The sequence below is a fragment of the Labrus mixtus genome, chromosome 19, assembly GCF_963584025.1.
Source record: "Labrus mixtus chromosome 19, fLabMix1.1, whole genome shotgun sequence".
Taxonomy (NCBI): domain Eukaryota; kingdom Metazoa; phylum Chordata; class Actinopteri; order Labriformes; family Labridae; genus Labrus; species Labrus mixtus.
Genome location: NC_083630.1, coordinates 17386616 through 17403441, shown reverse-complemented (window position 1 = coordinate 17403441; position 16826 = coordinate 17386616). Strand labels below are relative to the sequence as shown.

The following is a 16826-nucleotide window of genomic DNA, read 5'->3' as shown; positions in this document are numbered from 1 at the left end:
GGAACCATTTTGCGAGGTGCTACCGAGACTCGAGGCTCAGGTACAGCGTGCAGCGCGGAGGGGATGAACTTTTAATCAGCGCTGCAAAAACAAAATAAGTCAAGCATATGAAGTTCTTTGAGGGAAACTGTAATGAAAAGTGAATCAACTGCAATAACACTTTGGAGGACAATTCAGCATGTGATTGAAAATTTAAAAAGCTACTTAATCTTCTGAATGCTTCGGGGAGTTGCTCCATGAAAAGAAGCACTTTATTAATGTGAGACACTCCGCAGATTTCAAAGTATAATTTTAGAGTGTGAGTATTGTGATAAAAAAAAAATCAATTTTCTGAAATCAAGGTGGTTTCAGGACACAAGAGAAGCCGCATTGTTTTTGTCTTTTTATTAGCAAGAATACAAAAATGATCTACTGTCACACACCACTTACTGTAGCATGACTCACCAAATTGATTCAAGTAAAATTCAATCAAATTATCAAAAACTGTTCCTTTCACTCCTATCCCAATTTGAAAAATCCTTTTTTTGTCTTTTGGTTTTTGTGTTCTTTTCTTTTCATCCAAAACAGGTTTTTCTTTTTTTGTCCTTTTTACATTTGGCACTTGACGCAGATTATCGATGTCTCTGAAGTCCACAGGATTTGGAGATTTAAGCCACATTTGTGTGGTGGCAGAAAAGCAACACAGTATCTCTGAAAGGACAGACCAAGCCTCATTTGCCGTCCGACCGACACTGGCTGGCACGGTGGTGGATGGATCTGAAAATTGAAAGGCGACTCCAATTTCCGTGTAACATTTAACCGTCTGCTGGGAAAAATCTCCAGTTCATCAAAAGATTTTTTTTTTTGGAAATGGCTTCCTTCTCATCCTTGGGAATAGATTACTGCTTTATGTTTTGGAGGATTTACAATACAAAGACAAAAAACAAGAATACAACAAACATATCAACCTGGAGAAACTCACATGGGATTACACATCTCGTCTGTGCATGTCGTGTGATGTGCAGAGATGACAAATCACGCAAACAGACAAAAACAAGGGCAGTTACATCATGTATGTTACAACATAGAAGTGATCTTTTAAAGATTTCCTCACACAGCTGCAGCTTTAAGTATAGTGTTGGTTTGAAGTACCCGAATAATTCAGCAAAAAATATAAATACAGCACGAGAAACAAAGGAATAAATTAAGACCTGCCACTGATGGAACGGGGGAAAAAAGACATCTCTGTTTGCAGCAATGACGTGTCTCTTTCATCGTGTTGTGGCTGAGTCGCAGGAAAGCTCAAACTCAGAAGAGTGGATCAGCTTTCAGGGGTTTTATCTCCCTCTGGAAGAAAAGTAGTCCCTCTTTCTGGCATAAATCAGTCGTCACTTTGAACAGAGCGGCTCTGCCCGTGGCGGGTTCAGGCAGGAGAGTTAACATGTGCTTTGAAGCTGTTCCTTTTCTAGACCTCGCGGGGCTGCCAATCCAACCCGACTCTGAAGTCCGTCTCAGGGGGGAGATTTAAAAACCAGCGCACAGTGCTGGTGTTGCGGGCATCCCAGGCCATCGCCGCCGTGGAGAATCGTGGCTTCGGCAGGAACTCAAGTGCTAACAGTCATGGATGAGAGCGTGAGCACATCCTGGCTTTATTGTGTCTTTCCTGGCTCACAGTTTGTGTCTTTTCTCTGATATTTTCCTCCGTCCTTTTTTTTTCGTTTTATTTGCGTATTTAATTTCTGGTCAAAAAAAAGGCAAACGCTTCTGTTGTTCTACCACATCGGGGGACTGTTTGTCTCCAGCACACCGTACATCTCGGCAAGCTTTTTAAAGCGAGGCCCCCAGTCGTTGAGGTAGTCGTACTCGTGGTCCGTGTTGGACGCCCCTGACTGGAGCGGGCGGAGCGACTCAGGGACTGAACCCTCTCCTTCATAGGCATAAGTCTGCAGGGAGTCATACGGCGGAGCACACGGGTCTACAGCCGCTTCCAGGAGCTTCGGCAGCACATATCCGTGGACATTACCGTCCCCACTGCCGCCGCCCATCACGCATGCCTGCGTGGGCGTAACGCAACAGGCTCTCGATCTCCGGCAGCATGTCCTGTCGCATCTTACCGGGGTGGTGGTGCGCATCGGTTCCACATGGCACCGATGTCAAAGGCCATTGTGTCCTCCTCGCCTCCTCCAGCGGTTTGGAAGGTCTGTTGACTAGGCGTACTCTTGCTACGACTCTCCATTGCTATGTCCCTTGACACAGCGTCCCTGAGTGGGCGGGGCCATTTCTCTTCTCACTCATGCTAGCAGGGCTAACCTTTGGAGAGGGTGGAGTTCACATAAAAAAACACGTATTAAACATGCTAGATCCTCTGAGTAAAACATATGGAAGTTGAAGGAAGCCCCACCTGTCAGTGTAAACCCAGAGCTCAGAACAACAAACCCAGAGGGAGTTTGACTTCACTCTCTTTTAAAGAAAAGATTACTCTGTAACGTATTTACACAGGGTATATTTGATTTTTGCCTTGAAATATTCACATATCGCATATCTTTCCAATAGTTGGACATAGTTTAAGCAGTTTTTTATCAGGCTACTAAAAGTGAGTTAGTTTTATCCATTTCTGAGGCAGATTTTTTTTCACCTCATGAATGCACATGGTTTTAAAAAGTTATCAAGCAGCTGCTGTAAAGTAGAAATTCTCTCTTGGTAAAACATGCTTCCTACTCAGAAAACTTTTAAATCTGAATAAATGAGTGGAATGTTCAAGTACTGACCAAAGGTGAGCCTCAGGGCAGCTGGACTTGATTAAAATCTCTGCAGCACTTTTACTCCCTGACCTTTCTGCTTGTGACTTTTCTACCTCGAGGTATTCTTTCTTCAAGAAGTCTGCTTTCGGGTATTGATAAGTCTCCTTAGGACATATATATGCAAGTTCAATAAAAATAATATCTGCAGAATGTTATGACCTCAGAAGGGGCTTATGTCCTCACTTGTCATAAAGACGTTTCCCCCAATAAAATCAGCAGAAGAGAGGTTGTTTTGAATCGAGATGTACATTTCTTAAACTCTTAAACTAAGTCCTGTCCTCAACACTTCACAGTAGATATTCTCAACTTGAAATAGGAGACAGCTCCGGGTTGTTAGAAGCAGCCAGCTGAGGATTAAATATGACTTTCTCTTGTGCGTCTTGGCTAGCGTTCATTAGCACCAGCTTCCCTGCAGCATCACTCTGTCTCATCCCTGGAGGCTGATATGGACGCTCTTTATCTCTCCCTGCAGACCTGTGAATGTGAAGACGAGGGCTCAGCTGGGTAACTCCCTCTGCTCCACCAGGAGGAAGCAATCAATTCAATTAAAACGTCTCTCATTATGATCTTATTGTTTTTGAATAGACGTCTTCACTCGGATTTCGCAGGAGGGGTTTTGTTCTAAATGATGTAAATCCGTGTTAGCGGAGCACATTTTCAACAAGGTGTTGAAGATATAATTAAAAATGCAATCAAGTGATGATTATTTGTGCTTTTGAATTTAGCTTTTTTTAAACATGGATAATGTTGCTGGTAAGAATATTTCTTCAATATTGTTTGATTTGAATAGTAATAAAGGTTATTATGTTCTACCTGAAGTCTCATCTGCAGTGACTTTATTACAGCAGCATTACTACAATGTGAGCTCACTTTTCCTCCTGTCATCTTCCCCCTAACAAATATACATAAATATGTACATACATACTGTAGGTTTAAATGCATGTATATGAATATGCTTAGTCATGTATGTATTATAATCACTAGAAACTTAGAAAGCATTGGCTCCATTTGTTATCAAGAAGCAGTAGCTACAGGCATGTCAGAAGAGTCCCATATGGTCTAGCGGTTAGGATTCCTGGTTTTCACCCAGGCGGCCCGGGTTCGACTCCCGGTATGGGAACAGAGATTTTCCTTAAAGTCCCTACGTCTCTGCAATGGAATTATGCTCAATTTGTTCTGTTTACTATTAAACCTACTGTTTATTTGTAAAGCACATGTTTACACATTAGTTCTCAACCTGGGGTCCAAGGTCCCCTTAGAGGGGCGGAAAAGATCTGGGGGGGGGGGGGGGGTAGGACAAAGTTCAAAATACATGTTTCCTCACTCACAAATATAATACCTAAGCTGCCACATTTTTTATTTAGTTTATAATGAAATCAATTTAAATTGATGTAAGTTTTGGCAGAACATGTCACTCTTTTGTGAGGGTCCTGCGAGGGTCCTCAGCTTTCTTTAGATACAAGTAGGGGGGGGGGGGATGGAAACCAGATAAAGCATTGTAAATCTTTTCCTTATCATTCATGTCTTTGTGCCACTACAAACTCTTAGATGTTGCTAATTTACACGTGAAGGAAAACACCTTTTAACTTTAAAGTGGGAAATCAAACTTCTGAGGAAATCACTTCGGTATCTTTCTTCACCACAAGTCCCATATGGTCTAGCGGTTAGGATTCCTGGTTTTCACCCAGGCGGCCCGGGTTCAACTCCCGGTATGGGAATGGATTTTTTTCTTGTTCCCTTTGAACTTTGTACCAATTTGTCTGCAGTCTTCTGTTAGTGCTGTATAACAGAACAGAAAGCAGTCTGTGTTCCAGTTTAAATTCTGCTGTAAGGATACGCAAGTACAGCACAGTAACAGATTTATCCCTCAAAAGTTCTCTGCTCTTGTAAAAGCACTTTTTGAAATTAATTGGACTTTGGAGGGGGGACTTACAGACCTGAACAAATGATACTGGTTGAACACTTGCAGAAGAACAAGTTGCCTAATTATGACTGATCTTCCTAATAATCTTCATGTTCATTAGACCTCTGTGGAAAAGTAGACAGCAGTGGTTTGGATGAACTTTGTAATCCTTTATGAGCTCCTCCTCTGACTAAAAATTCTAGATATTTTTCTATTTTTGGTTTGAGAATTCAGGTGATAATGGAGTACTATTACAAATGAGATCTAACAATCTTGAGTTCTGGGTACTTTTGGTGTAAACCCGGCCTAAAACATGTAATTTATAGCAGTCATAGTTTCAGTCAGCAGGATATGGCTCACCTAGCAGGACAAAGATACAGGCGAGGATGGCGATGAGCGCTCCTCTGCTGAGGCTCGCCGGCAGACTGTAACGCCTCTGCGTTACACGACATGACGTTTCCCTCATCCCAGAGATGAAGATGGGCAGGTAGAAGACTAGTCTAGTCCTGCTGAGACCAGCCCCCTCGCCGAGTTAGGATCCACGCTGTGTTTGTGTGTGGAAAGAGAAGAACATGTCAGGGAAAGGTTGAGTACGACAGAGAAAACCTTTTGAGGGTTTGGGCTGAAATATCTTCTTCTTCAACAGCTGACTTTTAAAGAAAACAGTGATCCCATACTGCACCCACTGCATGTGCTTGTGGTGGGTAAAATATCAATTAGGTGATATATCGTGTGTGCAAAATGTACATATACATGTATTTTTTTATAAATACAGCGCTGTACACAGACCCATTTGACTCACTGCAGTGCATCACTACTTCATTACTCCTCAAGGGGGCGCTGATTACATGAATGAGGGTTACGTGAACAGAAGCTAACTGTCCAAAGCTTGTTAATGTCGGACAGCGGTGAAAAGGAGTTAAAGGATGAAGCTTGATAAAATGTGAAACTGACACCCTATTGCAAAGAAAAAGACACATGTAATCCTACACTTTAATATTTTATATGCCTCAGTACATCAAACATTGTGATGCAGCATTATTTACTGATTATCAGAGAACTGTTTCACCATGATGTTATCGTTATCATGCAGAACATGACTGTGCATTTTGAGTTAACAAGTTAAAGTCATTGTTCACATGCCGGGAGCTGAACCTGCACCACCTGGGTGAAACCCAGGAATCCTAACCGCTAGACCATATGGGACATCTATATTGACATCAATGTAATCCCAATTTGGCCCGTCAGTTAAGATCTTATTAAACAGTCTAGGCTCATTAGACATAAGCTAACACAGCCAAAAGGCATCTACAGAACAGAAGCTTTATAGAGAAGGAATCACGTGTTTAAGAAATACAAGATTGTATGGCAGTGTGAGAGAGAATAAATACTGACAAACACCAATCCAATCCCATATCTGGAGTTGATTTGGACCATATTGTTTTCAACCATAAGGGACATTCAGTCCCTCCTAAACATTTTGTGACTTTAAAGAGCCCATATTATGTCCTTTTTGAGGTTCGTATATTTAATCTATGTTCCTACTTTTGTACGTTCACAATAGCTAAAGTTAAAAAAAAGTGTCTGTTTTCATGTACTGCTCCTCCTTGCTCCCTCTACGCTCTGAGTCCGTCAGCTACGCTCTGTTGAGCCCACACTGTTAGACCCCACGTGGGCCAAGTCTGCTCTGATTGGTCTGCCGATCCGCTCCGTCGTTATTGGTCAGTTGCTCAGCACGCGTCTTGGAAATTTCAACATGAGCTGCAGGGCTTGCCACAATGAGCCAACGGACTTAGATCAGTGATCTCACACTGACAATGACGTCGGACTGACAAATTTTATCGAGGGGGGCTAGAACCGAACGTTACATGCAGCTAATGCTACAGCTAACAGGAGGACGTAGGAGAAGACGTGTTTCCGCGGAAATTTTTGCACATAGATGTGCCTAAACATGCACAGGACACATGGAAAACACACTAAAGAGCATATAAAACCAGAAAAAACATAATATGGGACCTTTAAGTCAGGAATGAATGGTTTTATGAAATAAAACGTTTTTAAAAAAGGAGCTTATTTCCTCACAACTGACAAAATGTATGGAAATCCACACTTCACTGAATACATGAATTGTAAAGCAAAGACTGATTTTGTTATTGGTTAGTATTTAACTTGAAGTAGATGAGAGCGCATAGAATGGAGGACAAATTATTGCCAAGCATTGTTCTGAAGCGTTTGATAATTTGCATTACAATGGATCTTAACGACCAGGGACTAATCAAGTAATGTAAACAGAAGTATCACAAAGGTAAGACTTTCATTCCCATACCAGGACTTGAACTGAGGTCACCTGGGTGAAAACCAGAAATCCTAACCACTAGACCATATGGGACGTAGGTACTGTCATGGGTATTATAAATAATCAAGCGGGCGGCCCGGGCTCACATCCCACCTGTGGCCTCCCTCCCGCATGTCATTCCCCACTCTCTCTCCCTGATTTCCGACTCTATCCACTGTCCTATCTATCCATTAAAGGCACAAAAAAGCCAAAAAATAAAATAAAATAAATAATCAAGGGCACCTCGGCAGTACTTGGGAAGTGACCTGGCAGCTCTCCAGCTACCAAACCAACTTCAAAAACCATCATCCTCTTCCATGAGAGAAAACAGACTTTTTTATTTCAACAATGTAGTTGTATAATCATCTAAGACTGGGTGGTTATTAGAGTGCAGGTTGGTATAAACCCTTATCTGTGCAGAGCAGCCTGATTGTGCACATGCTTAATTCACATTGGTTGTCTCTTAGGGTGAAGCTGGGGTTGTTTGCAGCCTCTGGAGCCAGACTGTAGTAGAAGTGTTGTCCACCCAGCGGCTCGTCTGGATCCACGGCTGTGACTGTCTGGATCAGCTGCATTACATCAACAAACATTAGAGTTAGTGTATTATTGGGAAGTCTATTTAGGAAGAAAAAGGAATTTCTTTACAGGAATATTTTTGATTTTAAAAAAATCTCCACCTGCAAGATAATAAGCAGCTTAGCGTAGCTTTAGCAGTTCAATAAATACAAGGGAGTTAAAAGTTTGTTTATTTCCTCTGGAGTTTGGTGGAGGCGAGGTATTGAACTTTGCACACGTTCTTTAAGTTGAGACCACTTGTGTTGTGTTTTTCTGCATGCTGGGGTGTTAAAAGTTGTCTGTGTCTCGGTACCTGTCCTGCTTTGGCGTTTTCACACACATAAGCCTCCAGGTAGTGCATCAGCGAGGGAGGATTATCGTTCACGTCCAGGACCCTCACAGCCACAGGCACACTCGCCACCTTTGTACGGTCATTGGCAGAGACACACACACACACACACACAGAGGAGGTCAAAGGCTGTGCGATGCATCAATGGCCTCAGATAAACGGCTCTGAGGAACCTGCTGAGCTCAGTTTGTGCCTCTCTTAATCCTCGGCTCGTTTACAGCGAGCCGGCGGCACATTAGAGCTCCTCGAGCTCACATTACGATTCTATTATTCTCCATTAACACGCACACATTTGCATTTCTTAACCAGCTGTGTAATAGGCAATAGAAACGCAATTAGTGAGTGGTAACTACTTTCTCAGGTTTCATCACATGATCGATCAATCAATGAGGTGACTTTGGCTCTCGAGGTCGAAGCTCCACGCGGCCTTGAGTATATGTTAGTGTGTGTGTGTGTGTGTGTGTGTGTGTGTGTGTGTGTGTGTGTGTGTGTGTGTGTGTGTGTGTGTGTGCGGGTCAATGAGGAGTTCTTACACTGAGCTCTCCTGACAGTTTGAACGGAAGAGAAATAAGTGAATGTAAATCTATTTATTCAGACAAAAAATAAAACTCTTCTGAATGAAAGTTTATCCTCAAAATGTCTGGGTATGATTCGTATTCACTGCACCTTTACCTCAAAAAATATTAATTTAATCGGAATAAAGTCAGTTTATGTGTTTTACAGAGTTATAAAAAAAATACATAATAGAATAAAAACCATATAAAAGTTGATCATAGGAAAACAAAGAGGAAGGAAACAGTCACTGGTTTTGAGTCTTTTGTATTGTTCTATTCATTCAATGAAGTGAATGAATGTGTTGTCCTCCACACTGTTTCTCTCTCTCTCTCTCTCTCTCTCTCTCCACCCCTTCTCACCTGTGCCCCCTCTCTCGCCCTATCTGCCTGCGTCATTTCTTTGATCAGCCTCCATGTGAAAACTTGGTTAATTAGTTGTTCATTTGATTGTGTTTGTGTATCAAACAGAGAGTCGCAGACAAACAGCAGAGGGAGGAGGGTGAAGGTGACTTTCAGAGCCAGCAGCTGTGTGCAGATCTGCAGGGCTTCTGTGCTCCACAGTTATGTAACTCTGCAGGAGATGTTTTCCAACATCACTGCTTCTGTTTTTCTGCAAATATCTTCTCCCATCTTTCTGTCTGGGCTTTCTTTGTCTCATCGAGTCCTCCCTTTGTTGTTTATAACTTTAAGAGTTTTGAGGAAAAAAACAAAAAAGTGAATTTCTTCTCATGGAAATCATTAAAATGAATTCTCATAATGTGACCACCACGTGTTTTAAGTTCGGTTTCCTCCAACGTTTTTATTAAGGCTAACTAGATTCAGCTTACAGAGAGAAAGCTTGTTTTTTTTATCTTTTATTGTCAGTATTATCATTTCACTTTACTTCCTCTAAAGTTAGGAATTTTTTAAAATTACAAAAGAAAATTGAAGCCAATTATCAAAAAAGGGAGTAAAAAACCCTCATTATCCCGAAATGTTGAATGTTTCCACAAAAACTGTAAAACTACAACTGCGACTGCGCTATCCTTTCAGTTTATTACATCTTTCAGACAAAAACAAATTTATAGTTTTCCCAGAATGCTTTTCTCTCCTAAAACTAGCGCACACACAAATGAGAAGTTTTCTTACTAAATGAGGCTTATTCCCTGATTCTGGATAAACTAAATATCATCTAGTTCCTTAATTCAATGCAGATTCAGACTTTTTCAAAGTGTGACACCAGAGTTTTAATTTGACTTCAATAAGGTCGTTCTTTAGGATAAGACATTTTCTTACTCTGGTAGAGCACTCTACGTGTAGCTTCAATCACTCTTTGAATCCTACATGTCGTTTTTTATTTATTCATGTATTTATTTTACTTTAAAGACCATTAAACTATAGGTGCAATCTCAGCTATAGAATGATAAAAATGGTTGTTAAGAAATGAAATGGAATTGAAATGTTCAGACGTTTCGATAAGATATGTCTTTGTTTTGTTTCATGTGTGTTTTTAAAATGAAATACATTCAATAAATGGATGATAAAGACAAATATCTCCTTCTGTCTTTGATTATTGGAAACAGATACCATTCATAAAGTCAAGACAATTGCAGTTCTCTGGACTTTGATTGATTTTGTGGGATCAAGAGATTGTGTGCAGGAAAGGTTGTCTGCTAGTGTGTATCTGCTGGTGTGTGTCCGTGTGTGTGGGACATACTCGTCTCCATGGCGAGGACGGTGCCAGCCGAGCTCCTCTCGGTCCAGTGAACGCACCGTCATCAGCGACCCTGAAGTGATATCAATGTAGAAGAACTTGTCGGGGTCACTGGACCTCTCGATGGAATACCTGTTGACATGAAGAAAACCACACGGGAAATGTATGTGTTATGTAAAGTGATTCTAGGAGCTTGTACACACAATCCAGCCTATATGCAGTGTGTCTGTATCTGTGTCTGTCTGTCTGTGTGTGTGTGTGTGTGTGTGTGTGTGATAAGGCGTCAGGCTGGCAGCGTCTGAAGGCACACGAAGAAGAAGATAAGACTTCATCAGAGTATCTGCCTCCTCTGCCAGAGACGGCGGGGACACACAGACCTGCAGCGTGACGCTTTGGCTCGTGTGATGCCACTGCGGGCCTCTTTCCAAAACACTCCTCGGAGAGCGACATACAGCAGCCAGACACACAAACACACTCACAACACACACACACACACACACACACACACAGAAAGAACCCAGCTCATCCTCTTCCAGGCTGCAGAGCAGAAACGTCTTTATGTAACCATGAAGGGACCTGTGTACACACATGCAGTCACTTTACTCTGGAGATGCACAGGGGTGTGTCTCTGTATTTCTCTTGGTTACTTCCAAGAGGAGGATCAAATCTTCCAACTTTATCATTTGTTTTATTTCTCAGGTAAGGCAAACTGTTATGCCGCTTATAAAATGTGAAAAGTTTCATTTTTGTCATTTGCATATCTTTGTTAGTTATTTCTGTTTTCCTGTATCAAGCAGATAATCTCTTCCAAAACATGTTTTCAATAGATTCTTATACGGATCATATTCCTTAAACCCATAAGTATTATTTTATCTCATAATGTGACGTGATTGAAGTATAAGGGACGTTTTAATCTCCAGTATTCAACCTAAGTTGTTCAAATTCAATGTGTTGAGCTTCAAATTTTTCGACTTCTGGTTATCTTGTGAAGCTGGAATAGCCTCAAACGTTATTAGAAACATCACACAACACTTTGTTCACTTAAATTCTCAATCCAAACCCAGTTATCTATAATTTACTGAGACTTGAGATGAGAATTTATATAAACTGACCTGCCTTTGAATGGCTAATGAACACAAAAACCTCATTATAAATCATTGAATAGAAGCAAACTGATGTAACAGAGTAATTTAGCAGTATGACGAGTGTGTGGTCAGTGTGTGTTTTGAAGTGTGTGTCTGCAGGAAACAGTCGTGATCAGCACCTCCACGTCTGGCGAGGGTCTCCCTGAAGGATCTCTATTAATATCACTGAGGAGGGGCCACTGTGTGTGTGTGTGTGTGCATGTGTGTGTGTGCATGTGTGTGGGCCGTGTGTTTTTGTGTCTCTGCCAGTCCTGCAGTAAAGGACAGAGAGCTGTGAGCCTGAAACGAGACGGACAGGCTGAAGGTTGTTGTTATCTGTCATCTGATGTTGCTGCTGCTGCGGCTGCAGATTTTGGCCTCAGCTCCTCCTCACCGACTCACCCTCCAATCATTCCTCAGCTCTCTGCTCCGTTTGCTGTAACGCTGCTCAGTCTACAAACAGGATTCTTGAGAAATCTCAACCTGATTCGGAGCCAGGCTTTCAGCACCAGCTCTGAGGATTTAGCAGCATCACTGGCTCTGATTCCAGCTCTCTTCAGGAATCGAGAGAGTTGTCGATCATTGTCATCACTGGAGGTTAGAAGAGTTTAAAGATGATCCCAAAGTTAAGGGACTGACTATCACAACAACATGTATGACAAAGTTTTGACAGAAAACCGAGACGAGCGCTAAAGAGTCTAAACTGGCAGAAAAAATTCTAAAGGTTTTAGTCGTTTGAGTTTCTGATATCATCATAGATTGTATCACTGTGACATTGCACCAAGAAGAACAGAATGTTCCAGGCGCACATCTGGCAGAGATACTATATTACTTCAAATCAGCACATTTGTTTTTTTAATAGGTAATTTTCAGCCTTAAATTAAAGATTTTAAATTAACACTGTGGTCTCGACTGCTCTGTAATTTCAGCTTAGCTTCTTTTTTTTAAATCATCTTTGATAAAGGAAATCTACCCAACAGCAGCAGCTCTCTAAAAGCTGAACTAACACTAAACACAATTGTCCGCCCTTAAAGCTACTGAGAACTTCATATGTCCATCCTTGAAGCTCCTGTGAACAATGATGATCCTGTCCTGCATGCATGTTTGTTTTACTGTCAAGAAAAATCTCCTGTCGTGGAGATATCTACAAAGGCTGCTTCAGTTTCCATGCTGTAAATCACTTGGTCAGATTACATTTTAGTGACTGCTGTGACAGACATGCATGTATTTATTGAACCTAATAATGCAACAGGTTAAAAACTCCAGACAGTACATTTATGTTTTGCCTCATAAACAAAAGTCTTACAAACGTCATAAATTTCCACGATGCAGCATAAAGTATTATCCACAGCGTGTGCCCTGCTTGTTTTGCACACAAAAAAATCCCATAACACAAAGATTTTTTTTTAGAAAAACTATGATTTTATAACACTTTATCTGTCAAGGATGGTAAAATTAAGTCCTTAAGTGTTCCTGCTCAGTATTGACTGTAAACAATCGAGAATGAGGAGGACATTTTTCAGACGCAGCACTTGAGATAAACAGCTGAGTGTCCACACACACACACACACACACACACACACACACACACACACACACACACAGGAGCAACTACCTTGTCAACTACATCCACTTCTCGTGCTCTTCTTTTGGCCCTAATCGAGGTTGTAAAAAAACGGACAGCTGGGACGTGGTGCAGCCCGTGCAGTGTGCATCCACCGCCACAGTCATTGATTCCCTCACATGATTAATGTGCTAATTAAAGGCTTTATGTCTAATTAGTTTATGAGAGGTGCAGTCTGGACAGTAAACCCAGCAAGCAACATCTGTTCTGTCAGAACACAACAAACATACACCTCCATAATTGAGAGAAGTCCTCAGCTTTCAGTCTCTGGGTGCTGACTAATTGCTGGAGCTCTAAACCTGTCAGATTTGTTTTTAACGTTATCACGTTTGCCCTTCTCCCCCTCCTCTTCATTACCATGGAGATCTCAAACACACAGGTTGTTAAATTGTGCCTTCTAAATATGTTGTAATGCTGCCCCCTGCTGGTGATCAGGTAGCATCACACACAAGAAGAGCCACATTCTAAAACGTGTTACCACTGACTGTAAACTTCTCCATATTGTTAAATCCAGCATAATTTAATTATCTAATCACTGTATATTTACAAAAGTTACACTTACTTTGCAGGTGTTCCAGCCTTACCCAGCATGCATTGGGAAATAAACAAGAAATATGACTTATTCTGAATGAACGAGGTCATTCAAATCCCTGAATCTGCTGATGTGTTTTGTGTATTATTAACATTTTTTGAACTCATTTTATTTCAATTAAAATGAGACAAATTCTCAAACTAGTTCCTTTTGTTGTAAAATTGTATTATTTGTTTCATTGTTTCTGCCATCCAAAAGTGAGATAGTAAAATGTGTTTCATGCACATTTTCAGCTGCATTTCAAAAATAACATAACATTTATTAAGTTTCATGATTCCCTTAAAAGTGTTTTTTGTTATGTTTTGTGATGTAGCATTTTTGGTGAGAGAGGCACTGACGGCTTGTATTTTAAAATACTAGAATAGAATATTTAGAGAATTCTGAAGCACCACATGAAGTCAGAGCAGTGTTTGTCGTCGTCGTCCTCACCTCACAGTGTTGTTGGCAGCGTCGGGATCCTCTTGCTGACACCGTCTTCAACACCGTCCCTATTTCTGCATCCTCTGGCAGCTCGACGATGTACGCCTCCAAGTCGAACAGCGGGGGCTCGTCCACGTCCTCCGCGCCCACATGCACAATGGTGACGTCCTTGAATGGCGTAAAGTCGGGTCCAGGTTAATGTTGGCGCCCTCCACCTTCAGAGTGTAACTGGGGTTACTCTCAAAGTTCAGCGGCTGGAGGGTGAACAAACACACAAAGCCTTTCAGGGTGACATACTTTTTACTGCAGTTTTTATCACAAGAAACAACTTTAAACTCCCTGAAGTTTGATTTCTTCGCTATTTTGATGCCTAAGAAAGAAGTTCCTGCAGCGCTATACTGACATGATGTGCCTTTTCATTCAAACTGAACTGGGAGGCAGCAGATATGCGATACTTACAAGAGAAACTTCATGTCAATCAAGTCTTGTAACTTTTATGAGAACAATGTCAAGGCTTTTCTGGGGTTGCAAAAAAGCCCATTAATCTTGGAGGTATCTCTGTAGGAACCCTCTCTGTAATTATAGTCAGACAAAGAGAAGAACAATCTGAGCCTCTCAGTGAGAAGACAAACTTTTAGTAGATGTATTTTTTGAGTGAGCAAAATTGTCCCAAAGGAATGCATTAAAGTCATTACTGCCAGCTTCCACAGGAGCCAAAACTTTTGGATGAATTAATCATTTTGACCCCAAACAACACAAGTAGGGACCATGTTTAAATGTACCAGGAATAACCTGGTTATAAGTTCAAAACTTTTTTCCAAAAGGTTTCTCTAACTTTCTCCCTATATCTTGAAGTAGCTTTTCAGGGATGTAGCAGGTTTGTAATGAAATAAAAAAAAATGTACAAACTCAAGCTGTTTCTCCTATCATTTATAATACACCACAAGTTTTATTTGTTTGAAAAGAATTAAAGGCCTAGTACATATTGTCGCCTGTCCTAAATCAAGGTAGGGCAATTCCAAAGAATGGCATCAATAAAAACCTGTGCTATTCATTTGATGTTTCACAGTAACAAACACCATCGAAACCGTCAACTGGTAGAACAAAACTAATTTATGGATTTTTGACAAAACGATAAATGAACACTGAACTGATTCACACTATTTTTGACCTCTAACTTGTAACACAGATCTCACACTTACATGTATAACCTTTCTTTATAAAGCTCTGTACCTTTTTCACCGTAATGATGCCAAACAGAATTCTGAGATTAAAGTCAGAATTTAAAAAAAATCAGAACCAATTTTTTTTTTCAGTGGCCCTAATCCTCTTCCGTACAACGGCATGTGTAGTTTCATATCTGCATAAGTAAAGCCCCCAACACAACTATTAGTGTCTGTTATCGGTCTGCCTTGTTAAAATGTCTCATGTGCAGAGACAGTTTGTGTCCTGTTCATCATTTTACAGATAAATGAGGTCTTGCAGGTTGAAGTGAAAACTTCTCTTGAGCTAACTGTTTTTACTGACTACACAAGGAAGTATCCTATTTCCTTATTAGTGAAACCTTTAGGACGAGATGCTCCATGTTTGTCATTTGAGAACAGGATGCTGCTGCTCTTCTGATATAGACTAAAATAACGACTTTATTATTTTATTCTTTAAAGACTTTAAGAGTTCTACTTTCATCATTTTCGCGCAGGCTGGTCTCGAACTTAATTTACGAGTTTAATCTCGTAAATTAAAAAAAAAAAAAAAAAAAAAATTTAACGTGGCCCTAATCCTCCCTCGTACTTTTGGCACATCATCATCTTCACATTGTCATAAAATATCAGGAACCTGGAAAGATACTGCAAGAAACTATGGCTTTTCCGAAGAAAGAACAACACTGACTTGGAGGAAGTTGTCTGCAGAGGAAAAGACTTTAAGAGTTCTACTTTCATCATTTTGCGCAGGCTGGTCTGCAAGATTATTCTTGGAAATTTACGACTTTAATTTTGTAAATTTACGACTTTAATTTCGTAATTTTTTATTTTTCTCGAAATAAAAAAAATAAAAACATTTTTAACATGACCCTAATCCTCCGTTGTAATCCGAGGAAATTACTTGTCTGCTAAAGTTTGCAAAGGATTATAGGCTAATACAACTGAAATATTTACATTGGTGCAAACTAAAGATTTGTCACTTAAAGCTCAGTGGTGGAAGAGTTTATTAGTTATTTTATTTGATTAAAAGTCGCCTACAAAAGCCACACTGTAAGAAATATTTAACTAGAAGTACAAGTTCTGTATGGCCCATATGTCACATCTTGAAATGTCAATTTTTACAGCATGTTTACAGCCTGATAAAAAAAAAAAAAATCAGGAAAGCAAGGAAAAAAGTCTACACAATACTATTAAATCTATATGTTGGCTGTAAGTGAGTTTGAGACAGACTTTTCAGTATGGCAACTGCCATTGTTGATTTTCAAAACTTGTCCTCAGAAACCAATGGGGGACGTCAATGTGACTATATTTATCTTTTATGCAGTCTGTGATGAGAACACACATAATCTGTAGTAGCTCAGTCTGTAGGGACTTGGGTTGGGAACCCACCAAGTCCTGGTGCGGACCAAAAATGGAAGTTTGTCTGGTAGCTGGAGATCACCTCCTGAGCACCCTTGAGCAAGGCACCACACCCCCTCTCCACCACCAGCTCAGGACCACCCTCTGTGGGCCTCTCCGTCACTTTAACATCTCCATTAGTGCATGTCCATAGGATCCTGTTTGTGCATGTGTGTGTATATTACAGCCTATGTGTGTGTTCATGACTTACAAAGTGTAAAAACTGAAATTTCCCCTTCAATAAAAGTCAATCTTAATCTGACTTTTATCTTTACACTGTCCCCCAAATCATCTCAA

General features: G+C 40.6%; 2 non-coding genes and 1 pseudogene across 2 annotated transcripts; 2 read left to right on the top strand and 1 right to left on the bottom strand.

Annotated features, from left to right (window-relative positions):
- Positions 1-384: 384 nt before the first annotated feature.
- On the bottom strand, positions 385-16258 carry LOC132994659 (cadherin-20-like; annotated as a pseudogene).
- On the top strand, positions 3829-3900 carry trnae-uuc (transfer RNA glutamic acid (anticodon UUC)). The gene has a single exon. It is a non-coding gene; the product is annotated as a tRNA-Glu (tRNA).
- On the top strand, positions 4427-4498 carry trnae-uuc (transfer RNA glutamic acid (anticodon UUC)). The gene has a single exon. It is a non-coding gene; the product is annotated as a tRNA-Glu (tRNA).
- Positions 16259-16826: the final 568 nt, after the last annotated feature.